This window comes from Oncorhynchus kisutch, linkage group LG4, assembly GCF_002021735.2.
Source record: "Oncorhynchus kisutch isolate 150728-3 linkage group LG4, Okis_V2, whole genome shotgun sequence".
NCBI classification, from domain to species: domain Eukaryota; kingdom Metazoa; phylum Chordata; class Actinopteri; order Salmoniformes; family Salmonidae; genus Oncorhynchus; species Oncorhynchus kisutch.
The window spans coordinates 27,518,838-27,531,292 of NC_034177.2; the positions used below are offsets into that span (position 1 = coordinate 27,518,838).

Sequence of the window (12,455 nt, forward strand, 5' to 3'; positions counted from 1 at the left end):
TTGCCTTTTTGCCATTGTGCAGATTGCCATGTCTCATTTTTGATTAATTGGAAAAATATACTTTGCTACAATTTGGCTACAATTTCAATTTCATCCGCCTGAAAAGATATAACAAATAATTATGGCTTAACTCAAATGTGCTGGTCGAAAAATGACCTGTATTTATGGGAAAGATGTTTGAAAAGGGTATTTTGTTTTAAATGATATTGTAAATCGGAATGGTAGAGTTGTCTTTCATCGAGTTATCAGGATTGTATGGGAAGGTCTGCTCAATCCAAGAGTACAACTAATTGATTACAGCATTACCCCAAAAATGGAGGAAGCAGGTGGCAACAGGAGGAGGTAGAGAACTGGAATATAAAGGATCAAAACTGGAGGAGGCAGTTGGCAACGGGAGGAGGTAGAGAACTGGAATATAAAGGATCAAACCTGGCGAAGGAATAAAAATAGCATAAATAGGAAAATAAACCAGTTTAATTTGAGGACCAGGATGTTGAAAAAGCTGAGCCATATCGATTGCAAAATAGTTGGGAAGAGATTTTTGATGTACCGATTCCATGGTACAGAGTGTATGAGTTGATATATAAAACAACAAGATTCAACACTTCGTGCTTTACAGCTAAAATTATTATATAGAATTCTTGCCACCAACAAAATGTTGAATATTTGGGGCATTCAACCATTAAAGCTCCGCAGATTTGGTTGTGAGGATACAGAATCAATAGACCATTTATTTTGGTACTGCCCTCAGGTAGCTTGTTTCTGGTCTCAGATTCAGGAATGGCAGAAAATGCAGAACATTGATCTAAAATTGACCCTCGAAATAGTACTGTTGGGAGATCTGGAGAGACCAGGTCAGTAAATGACTAATATACTAATACTCTTAGTAAAAACGTTTATCTTCAACTTGCAATCTGTGGATTCTATTAGATGCAACTATATTAAACATCACAGCATAGTTGAAAGATATATTGTGCGTAGAAATCCGAAGAGGGTGGCCAGCGGAGATAGGTGGGAGGGGCTGAGGGTTGGGATGAGGAATTGGAGACAAGGGGGAGTGGAGTGGCTGGGCGACAGATAGAATAACGGTCAAAGATAAAAGTATGGATATGAATGTAATTCAAAACAAAAACAAAACATAACAAAAAGTATGTTTGACTGACACTGAGGGGCAGTGTGTTTACAGCAGATGCTGTGCAGGTGTTTGTACACATGCATATACACACACTCACATCTAAATGCACACATGTGCACATACACGGACACACACAGGTAAATAGTGCCATTCATGCACTCAAACATATTCAGTTGGCCTTGCTATTATGATTTTTTGTTGTCCCTGATGTCTTTGTTTTTTGCATTGTTGTTTTCCGTTTGTCTTTCTCTTTTGTCGGTTGTTGGTGCATGGGGGGGGGGGGTATTGGTGGTTGTGAATGGATTATTATTATTTTAAAACAAATTCTGGGGGGGGGGGGGGGGACTGTGGTGGGGATCTTGGAGGGCTGGCGTTTGGGGGGGCTTGCGTGCGTGCTCAGTCCCCTCCTGTACTCCCTGTTCACTCATGACTTCACGACCAGGCACAACTCCAACACCATCATTAAGTTTGCCGATGACACAACAGTTGTAGGTCTGATAACCAACAACGACGAGACAGCCTATAGGGAGGAAGTCAGAGACCTGGCCTTGTGGCGCCAGGACAACAACCTCTCCCTCAACGTGATCAAGAAAAAGGAGGTGATTGTGGACAAAAGGAAAAGGAGTACCGAGCACACCCCCATTCTCACTGACGGGGTTGCAGGTTGAGAGCATTAAGTTCCTTGGTGTCCACATCACCAACAAACTAACATGGTCCAAACACACCAAGACAGTCGTGAAGAGGGCACAACAAAACGTTGGGTCCTCAGATCCTCAAAAGGTTCTACAGCTGCAACATCGGGAACATCCTGCCTGGTATGGCAATTGCTCGGCCTCCGACCGCAAGGCACTACAGATGGTAGTGCGTACGGCCCAGTAAATCACTGGGGCCAAGCTTCCTGCCATCCAGGACCTCTATACCAGGCCGTGTCAGAGGAAGTCCCTAAAAATAGTCAAAGACTCCAGCCAACCAAGTCATAGACTGGTCTCTCTGCTACCGCACGGCAAACGGTCCCGGAGTGCCTAGTCTAGGTCCAAGAGGCTTCTAAAACTGCTTCTACCCCCAAGGCGTAAGACTCGTGAACATCTAATCAAATGGCTACCCAGACTATTTGCATTGCCCCCGCCCCCCTCTTTTACACCACTTCTACACTGTTATTATCTATGCATAGTCACTTTAATAACTCTACCTACATGTACATATTACCTCAATTTCCTCAACTAACCGTTACCCCCGCACATTGACTCTGCACCGGTACACCTTGTATACTGCTGCTATACTGCTGTAAACTGCTACAGACCTATATCTATCCTACCCTGCCTTTCTAAGGTCTTCGAAAGCCAAGTCAACAAACAGATCACCAACCATTTTAAATCCCACCGTACCTTCTCCACTATGCAATCTGATGCACCTCAACCACGCTCACGGTCCTAAATGATATCATAACCGCCATCGATAAGAGACATTACTGTGCAGTCGTATTCATCGACCTGGCCAAGGCTTTCGACTCTGTCAATCACCACATTTTATTGGCAGACTCAACAGCCTTGGTTTCTCAAATGATTGCCTCGCCTGGTTCACCAGCTACTTCTCTGATAGGAGTTCATTTGCACTCACTGTATATAGACTGTTCTTTTTTTCTACTGTATTTATTTATTTATTTATTTTTCTTTCACCTTTATTTAAATACTTAGGGATATGGTTGGATGATAAACTGTCTTTTAAAATGCATATTGATGAACTTTGTAAACGGCCTAAAAATCAAGCTAAGCTTCCTCTATAGAAACAGGACATGTTTGTCCTCCACAAATAGAAGACAAATTGTGCAAGCTACTTTTATGTCTGTTATAGATTATGGGGATATTATTTACATACATGCACTTATCATTGTGCACTTAGGTTTATTACGGGTGCTAGCTACAGAACTCACCACTGTGTTTTATATCATAATGTGGGTTGGACTTCTCTGTCCGTGAGACGAGAACAACATGCTCTCGTGTTTGTCTATAAAGCACTTCTGAATAAGCTACCTTCTTATTTATCATCACTCATCAATATTAGAATTAGAATTCCTAAAACCAGGTCTCAAGCATGGATTACACTTGAGGCCCATGCGATTTCCACAGAGTTGGGTACGGCTGCCTTTTCCTGTTACGCTCCTTGCCTATGGAATAGGGGAGGCAGGGTAGCCTAGTGGTTAGAGCGTTGGACTAGTAACCGGAAGGTTGCAAGTTCAAACTCCCGAGCTGACAAGGTACAAATCTGTCATTCTGCCCCTGAACAGGCAGTTAACCCACTGTTCCTAGGCCGTCATTGAAAATAATAATTTGTTCTTAACTGACTTGCCTAGTTAAATAAAAGGTCAAATATTTTTTTTTTAAGAAATAGCCTGCAGACTAAACTTTATACTCCTGTCCCCCTTGCTCATTTTAAATATTTATTGGAGCATTTTTATTTTTGTATAGCTTGTAACTGTTTCGGGAAATGCAAGTTCTTGTGCTGTTAGTAGAATAACCTGTGTGTAAATGAAATATGTTGTTGGATTTTTTATTATCTGTGATCGTTTTGTTTGTCTTGTTTAGTTTTTTAAATCATTGTACCTAAACTGTATGTGTAAACATGTATACGCAGGGCCCAGTCAGTGTTCCTTGTTGAAATAAAAAGGTATAATAATATACAGCATGTGCAAATGAGGTAGGATAAGAGAGGTAAGGCAATAAATAGGCCATGGTGGCAACGTAATTACAATATAGCAATTAAACACTGGAATGGTAGAATGTGCAGAAGATGAATGTGCAAGTAGAGATACTGGGGTGCAAAGATAAATAAATAAATACAGTATGGGGATGAGGTAGATTGGGTGGGCTATTTACAGATGAGATATGTACAGGTGCAGTGATCTGGGAGCTGCTCTGACAGCTGGTGCTTAAAGCTAGTGAGGGAGGTAAGTCTCCAGCTTTAGTGATTTTTGCAGTTCGTTCCAGTCATTGGCCACAGAGAACTGGAAGGAGAGGCGGCCGAAGGAACAATTAGCTTTGGGGGTGACCAGTGAGATATATCTGCTGGAACGCATGATACGGGTGGGTGCTGTTATGGTGACCAGTGAGCTGAGATAAGGCGGGGCTTTACCAAGCAAAGACTTATAGATGACCTGGAGCCAGTGGGTTTGGCGACAAATATGAAGCGAGGGCCAGCCATGAATTATTGTATTATTATTAGTATTATTGACTGTATGTTTTGTTTATTCCATGTGTTGTTGTATGTGTCGAATTGCTATGCTTTATCTTGGCCAGGTCACAGTTACAAATGCCAACGTGTTCTCAACTAGCCTACCTGGTTAAATAAAGGTGGAATAAAAAAAACATTTTAAAAATACAGTGGCAAGAAAAAGTATGTGAACCCTTTGGAATTACCTGGATTTCTACATAAATTAGTCATAACATTTGATCTGATCTTCATCTTAGTTACAACAATAGACAAACAGTGTGCTTAAACTAAAAACACAAATGATTGTATTTTTCTTGTCAATATTGAATACATAATTTAAACATTCAGTGTAGGTTTGAAAAAAGTATGTGAACACCTAGGCTAATGACATCTCCAAAAGTTAATTGGAGTCAGCTAACCTGGAGTCCAATCATTGACTCCATTGATGTTGGTTAAAGCTGCCTTGCCCTATAAAACACACATACAAAATTTGAGTTTGCTATTCACAAGAGGCATTGTCTGATGTGAACAATGCCTCGGACAAAAGTGATCTCAGAAGACCTAAGATTAAGAATTGTTGACTTGCATAAAGCTGGAAAGGGTTACAAAAGTATCTCTAAAAGCCTTGATGTTCATCAGTCCACGGTAAGACAAAATGTCTATGAAATGGAGAAAGTTCAGCACTGTTGCTACTCTCCCTAGGAGTGGCCGTCCTGGTAAGATTACTGCAAGAGCACAGCACAGAATGCTCAATGAGGTTAAGACGACTCCTAGAGTGTCAGCTAAAGACTTAAAGAAATCTCTTGAACATGCTAACATCTCTATTGACCAGTCGACGATACATAAAACACTAAACAAGAACGGTGATCATGGGAGGCCACCATGGAAGAAGCCACTGGTGTCCAAAAAAACATTGCTGCATGTCTGAAGTTTGTTGTGACTAAGATGAAGATCAGATAAAATGTTATGACCAATTTATGCAGAAATCCAGGTAATTCCAAAGGGTTCACATACTTTTTCTTGCCACTGTATAGTCTCGCTATTGTTATTTTACTGCTGCTTTTTAACTACTTGTTACTTTTATTTCTGATTCGTAAAATTTTTTGTATTCTGCGCTTGTGATAATAAAATGTTATTTGTTTTTGATCTGTTGACGTGCCCTTGAGCAGGGAATTCACCCTGGTTGGTTCTGTGTGTCGCACTGGATGGGAGTCTGTTAAATGACTAATGTCATGTAGTTTTGCAGTTTCACTGCAAGTACAGTTGAAGTCTGAAGTTTACATAAACTTAGGTTGGAGTCATTAAAACTAATTTTATAACCACTCCACAAATTTCTTGTTGTTAACAACCTATAGATTTGGTAAGTCGGTTAGGACATCTACTTTGTGCATGGCAAGTCATTTTTCCAACAATTGTTTACAGACAGAATATTTCACTAAATCACAATTCCAGTGGGTCAGAGGATTACATACACTAAGTTGACTGTGCCATTAAAACAGCTTGATAAATTACAGAAAATGAGGTCATGGCTTTAGAAGCTTCTGATAGGCTAATTGACCAAATTTGAGTCACTTGGAGGTGCACCTGTGGATGTATTTCAAGGCCTACCTTCAAACTCAGTGCCTCTGTGCTTGACATCATGGGAAAATCAAAAGAAATCAAAAGAGCTCACCGAAAGAAATTGTAGACCCCCTCAAGTCTGGTTCATCCTTCAGAGCAATTGCCAAACGCCTGAAGCTACCAAATTCATCTGTACAAACAATAGTACGCAAGTATAAACACCATGAGACCATGCAGCCATCATACCGCTCCTAGAGATGAATGTACTTTGGTGAGAAGAGTGCAAATCAATCCGAGAACAACAGCAAAGGACCTTGTGAAGATGCTGGAGGAAACCGGTACAAATGTATCTAAATCCACAGCAAACGATTCCTATATTGACATAACCATGAAAGGCTGCTCAGCAAGGAAGAAGCCACTGCTCCAAAACCACCATAAAAAAGCCAGACTACGGTTTGCAACTTAACATGGGGACAAAGATCGTACCTTTTGGAGAAATGTCCTCTAGTCTAATGAGAAAAATAGAACTGTTTGGCCATAACAACCATCTTTATGTATGGAGGAAAAAGGGGAGGCTTGCAAGCAGAAGAGCACCATCCCAACCGTGAAGCACAGGGGTGGCAGCAACATGTTGTGGGGGTGCTTTGCTGCAAGAAGGACTGATGCACTTCACAAAATAGATGGCATCATGAGGGAGGAAAATGTTGTAGATATATTGAAGCAACATCTCAAGACATCAGTCAGGAAGTTAAAACTTGGTCGCAAATGGGTCTTGGTCGCAAACTTGGTCCCAAATGGACAATGACCCCAAGCATACTTCCAAAGTTGTGGCAAAATGGCTTAAGGACAACAAAGTCAAGGTATTGGAGTGGCCATTACAAAGCCCTGACCTCAATCCTATAGAAAATATGTAGGCAGAATTGGTGGGCAGAACTGAAAAAGCATGTGCGAGCAAGGAGGCCTACAAACCTAACTCAGTTAGGTGGGCCAAAATTCACCCAACTTATTGTGGGAAGCTTGTGGAAGGCTACCCAAAACTTTTGACCCAAGTTAAACAATTTAAAGGCAATGCTACCAAAAACAAATTGAGTGTATGTAAACTTCTGACCCACTGGGAATGTGATGAAAGAAATCAAATCCGAAATAAATCATTCGCGCTACTATTATTCTTACATTTCACATTCTTAAAATAAAGTGGTGATCCTAACGGTCCTAAAACAGGGAATGCTTACTAGGATTAAATGTTAGGAATTGTGAAAAACTGAGTTTAAATGTACTTGGCTAAGGTGTATATGTAAACTTCCAGCATCCCAGAGTCGCCTCTTCACTGTTGACATTGAGCCTGGTGTTTTGCAGGTACTATTTAAAGAAGCTGCCAGTTTCTCAAACTAGACACTAATGTACATGTCCTCTTGCTCAGTTGTGCACTGGGGCCTCCCACTCTTTCTATTCTGGTTAGGGCCAGTTTGTTCTGTTCTGTGAAGGGATTAGTACACAGTGTTATGCGAGATCTTCCGTTTCTTGGCAATTTCTCGCATGGAATAGCCTTCCTTTCTCAGAACAAGAATAGACTGATAAGTTTCAGAAGAAAGTCTTTGTTTCTGGCCATTTTGAGCCTGTAATCGAACCCACAAATGCTGATGCTCCAGATACTCAACTAGTCGAAAAGGAGGCCAGTTTTATTGCTTTTTTCAAATCAGAACAACAGTTTTCGGCTGTGCTAACATAATTGCACAAGGTTTTCTAATAATAATTTAGCGCTTTTAAAATTCAAACTTGGATTAGCTAACAACTTGCCATTGGAACACAGGAATGATGGTTGCTGATAAATGGGCCTCTGTACGCCTAAGTAGACATGCCATAAAAATCTGCAGTTTTACAGCTACAATAGTAATTTACAACATTAACAAATGTCTACACAAATGTCTACATTTGATGTTATTTTAAAATGGACAAAAAATAGCTTTTCTTTAAAAACAAGGACATTTATAATAAGTAAGTGATAAATAAGTGACCCCAAACTTCTGAATGGTAGAGTAGGTGTTACAGACTCGGTCAGGGAGAGGTTGAAAATGGCAGTGAAGACACTTGCCAGTTGGTCAGTGCATGCTCGGAGTACACATCCTAGTAATCAGTGAATGTTGACCTTTTTTAAACTTTTACTCACATAGGCTGCGGAGAGTGTGATCACAGTGATCACCGGAACAGCTGGTGCTCTCATGCATGGCTCTGTGTTGCTTGCCTAAGCATTGAAGGCATTTAGCTCGTCTGGTAGGCTCGCGTCACTGGGCAGCTTGCGGCTGGGTTTCCCTTTGTAATCCGTAATAGTTCGGTCTTGACGCTTTGCATGGTTTTACATTTTTTATAGTGTCCGGATTAGTTTGACTTTCCTTGAAAGTGGCAGCTGTAGCCTTTAGCTCAGTGCGGATGTTTCAGTGCGGATGTTGCCTATAATCCATGGCTTTGATTGGCATATGTACGTACATTCACTTTGGGGACAACATCGTCAATGCACTTATTGACTGATGTGGTATACTCCTCAATGCCATCGGATGAATCCCAGAACAAATTCCAGTCTGTGCTAGCAAAACAGTCCTGAAGATTAGCATCCACGTCATCTGACCACCTCCGTATTGAGTGAGTCTCTCTGCTTGAGTATTTGCTTGTAAACAGGAATCAGGAGGATAGAATTGTGGTCAGATTGGCCAAATTGAGGGAGAGCATCTCTGTATGTGGAGTAAAGGTGGTCTAGAGTTTTTTCCCCCTCTGGTTGCAAGTGAAATGCTGGAGGAAATTAGGTAGAAACAGATTGAAGTTTTCCTGCATTAAAGTCCCAGGATACTAGGAGCACTGTTTCTGGGTGAGCATTCGCTTGTTTGTTCATGGCCTTATACAGCTCGTTGAGTGCGGTCTTAGTGCCTGCATAGGTTTGTGGTGGTAAATAGACAGCCTCAAAAACTATGAAACTCTTAGTAAATAGTGTGGTCTACAGCTTATTATGAGGTAGTCTACATCTGGCCCCCTCCCAGTTAGGGGGGAGTGATGAGCTCTACAGCAGAGTCTCACAACTCAATCGCTGATTAAAAACTGTTTTCTGCCCATCCCAAAAGATAGAATTTGTAGATAATTGGCCCTCTTTCTGGGACTCACCCACAAACAGGACCAAGCCTGGCCTGCTGAGGTGTGACGGACTCCATCCTAGCTGGAGGGGTGCTCTCATCTTATCTACCAACATAGACAGCGCTCTAACTCCTCTAGCTCCACAATGAAATAGGGTGCAGGCCAGGCAGCAGGCTGTTAGCCATCCTGCCAGCTTAGTGGAATCTGCCACTAGCACAGTCAGTGTAGTCAGCTCAGCGATCCCAATAGAGACCATGTCTGTGCCTCGACCTGGGTACGGCTCTCTATCCACTGGATGTGTACCAAACTCACTAAAAGTGGCAGTAATAAAGCCTCTCTTGAAAAAGCCAAACCTTGACCCAGAAAATATAAAAAACTATCGGCCTATATCGAATCTTCCATTCCTCTCAAAAAACCTAGAAAAAAACCTAGAAAAGGCTGCTGCGCAGCAACTCACTGCCTTCCTGAAGACAATGTATACGAAATGCGTCAGTCTGGTTTTAGACCCCATCATAGCACTGAGACTGCACTTGTGAAGGTGGTAAATGACCTTTTAATGGCATCAGACCGAGGCTCTGCATCTGTCCTCATGCTCCTAGACCTTAGTGCTGCTTTTGATACCATCGATCACCACATTCTTTTGGAGAGATTGGAAACCCAAATTGGTCTATACGGACAAGTTCTGGCCTGGTTTAGATCTTATCTGTCAGAAAGATATCAGTTTGTCTCTGTGAATGGTTTGTACTCTGACAAATCAACTGAATTTCAGTGTTCCTGAAGTTTCCGTTTTAGGACCACTACTGTTTTCACAATATATTTTACCTCTTGGGGAAGTCATTCAAAAACATAATGTTAACTTTCACTGCAATGCGGATGACACACAGCTGTACATTTCAATGAAACATGGTGAAGCCCCAAAATTGCCCTCACTAGAAGCCTGTGTTTCAGACATAAGGAAGTGGATGGCTTTCTACTTTTAAACTCTGACAAAACAGAGACGCTTGTTCTAGGTCCCAAGAAACAAAGAGATCTTCTGTTGAATCTGACAATTACTCTTAAATGGTTGTACAGTCGTCTCAAATAAAACTGTGAAGGACCTCGGCGTTACTCTGGACCCTGATCTCTCTTTTTGACGAACATTCCAAGACTGTTTAAAGGACAGCTTTTTTCCCATCTACGTAACATTGCAAAAATCAGAAACTTTCTGTCCAAAAATGATGCAGAAAAATGAATCCATGCTTTTGTTACTTCTAGGTTAGACTACTGCAATGCTCTACATTCCGGCACACGGAAAAACCACTAATTTAACTTCAGTTAGTGCTAAATACTGCTGCTAGAATCCTGACTAGAACCCCAAAAAATTATCATATTACTCCAGTGCTAGCCTCCCTACATTGGCTTCCTGTCAAGGCAAGGGCTGATTTCAAGGTTTTACTGCTAACCTACAAAGCATTACATGGGCTTGCTCCTTCCCATCTCTCTGATTTGGTCCTGCCGTACATACCTACACGTACGCTACGGTCACAATACACAGGCCTCCTAATTGTCCCTAGAATTTCTAAGCAAACAGCTGGAGGCAGGGCTTTCTCCTATAGAGCTCCATTTTTATGGAATGGTCTGCCTACCCATGTGAGAGATGCAAACTCGGTCTCAGCCTTTAAGTCTTTACTGAAGATTCATCTCTTCAGTGGGTCATATGATTGAGTGTAGTCTGGCCCAGGAGTGTGAAGGTGAACGGAAAGGCTCTGGAGCAACAAACCGCCCTTGCGGTCTCTGCCTGGCCAGTTCCCCTCTTTCCACTGTTATTCTCTGCCTCGAACCCTATTACAGGTGCTGAGTCACTGGCTTACTGGTGCTCTTTCATGCCGTCCGTAGGAGGGGTGCGTCACTTGAGTGGGTTGAGTCACTGATGTGATCTTCCTGTCTGGGTTGGTGCCCCCCTTGGGTTGTGCCGTGGCGGAGATCTTTGTGGGCTATACTCGGCCTTGTCTCAGGATGGTAAGTTGGTGGTTGAAGATATCCCTCTAGTGGTGTGGGGGCTGTGCTTTGGCAAAGTGGGTGGGGTTATATCCTTCCTGTTTGGCCCTGTCTGGGGGTATCATCGGATGGGGCCACAGTGTCTCCTGACCCCTCCGGTCTCAGCCTCCAGTTTTTATGCTGCAGTAGTTTGTGTCTCGGTGGGCTAGGATCAGTTTGTTATATCTGGAGTACTTCTCCTGTCTTATCCAGTGCCCTGTGTGAATTTAAGTATGCTCGCTCTAATTCTCTTTCTTTCTCTCTCGGAGGACCTGAGCCGTAGGACCATGCCTCAGGACTACCTGGCATGATGACTACTTGCTGTCCCCAGTCCACCTGGCTTTGCTGCTGCTCCAGTTTCAACTGTTCTGCCTGCGGCTATGGAATCCTAACCTGTTCACCGGACGTGCTACCTGTCCCAGACCTATTATTTGACCATGCTGGTCATTTATGACCATTTGAACATCTTGGCAATGTTCTGTTATAATCTCCACCCGGCACAGCCAGAAGAGGACTGGCCACCCCTCATAGCCTGGTTCCTCTCTAGGTTTTGGTCTTTCTAGGGAGTTTTTCCTAGCCAACGTGCTTCAACACCTGCATTGCTTGCTGTTTGGGGTTTTAGGCTGGGTTTCTGGTACAGCACTTTGAGACATCAGCTGATGTACGAAGGGCTATATAAATCATTTTGATTTGTCCAAGCGAGCAAAACCTTCAAACGTCCTTCATATTAGAGATCGTGCACCAGCTGTTGTTGACAAACAAACACAAACCACCACCCCTCGTCTTACCGGAGGTTGCTGTTCCGTCTTGCCGATGCACGTAAAACCCAGCCAACTGTATATTATCCATGCATGTTCGCCAGGACGGATGCTAAAGGCGGATTATCCATTCGCCGACGAATTCTGAGAGAAGTGGCCCTTGTATATGCAGCTCCTCTTCATGTGAATGATGGGGATTTGGGCCAGGTCCGGGAGGAGTCGTTCTGATGTCCAGGGGCTATTTTCAGTCATAAGAGTTGGTGGCAGAAACCAGGGGCGCAACTTTCACTGGGGACGGGAGGTCATGTTCCCCCACATTCTGAAATTGCATTTTTTTTTGTCCCCACCCCCATTTTAGCATTGGAATGTGATAAAACACGCGGAAACTGTGTGCTTTAGGACCATACGGATGCCTCCGAGTGGTCGGGTAGGCTGTTTGGAGTGTTTATTTCACTGGATTTAGGACCGCGTGGACACCACAGAGCAGGCTGACAGGCTGTGTTGAAAGCAAAGCTTCTGGGAGGCTGGCTGGACCAGCACGGGAGAGTTGAGCATGGTACAGTGTGTACGTGTTGGGCTCTTTCACCGAGTTGTAAACTGGCTCCTCTGTAGTTGACTGTTGTGGCAGACAAGATAACTGCTGTTTAACTTAACAGAAA

General features: G+C 42.8%; 1 protein-coding gene across 4 annotated transcripts in view; it reads right to left on the reverse strand.

The window, feature by feature from the left end:
• Positions 1–12,455, reverse strand: part of LOC109889329 (rho family-interacting cell polarization regulator 1) — a 124,596-nt gene that overhangs the window by 52,092 nt on the left and 60,049 nt on the right. The gene's annotated exons all lie outside the window — the stretch shown is intronic.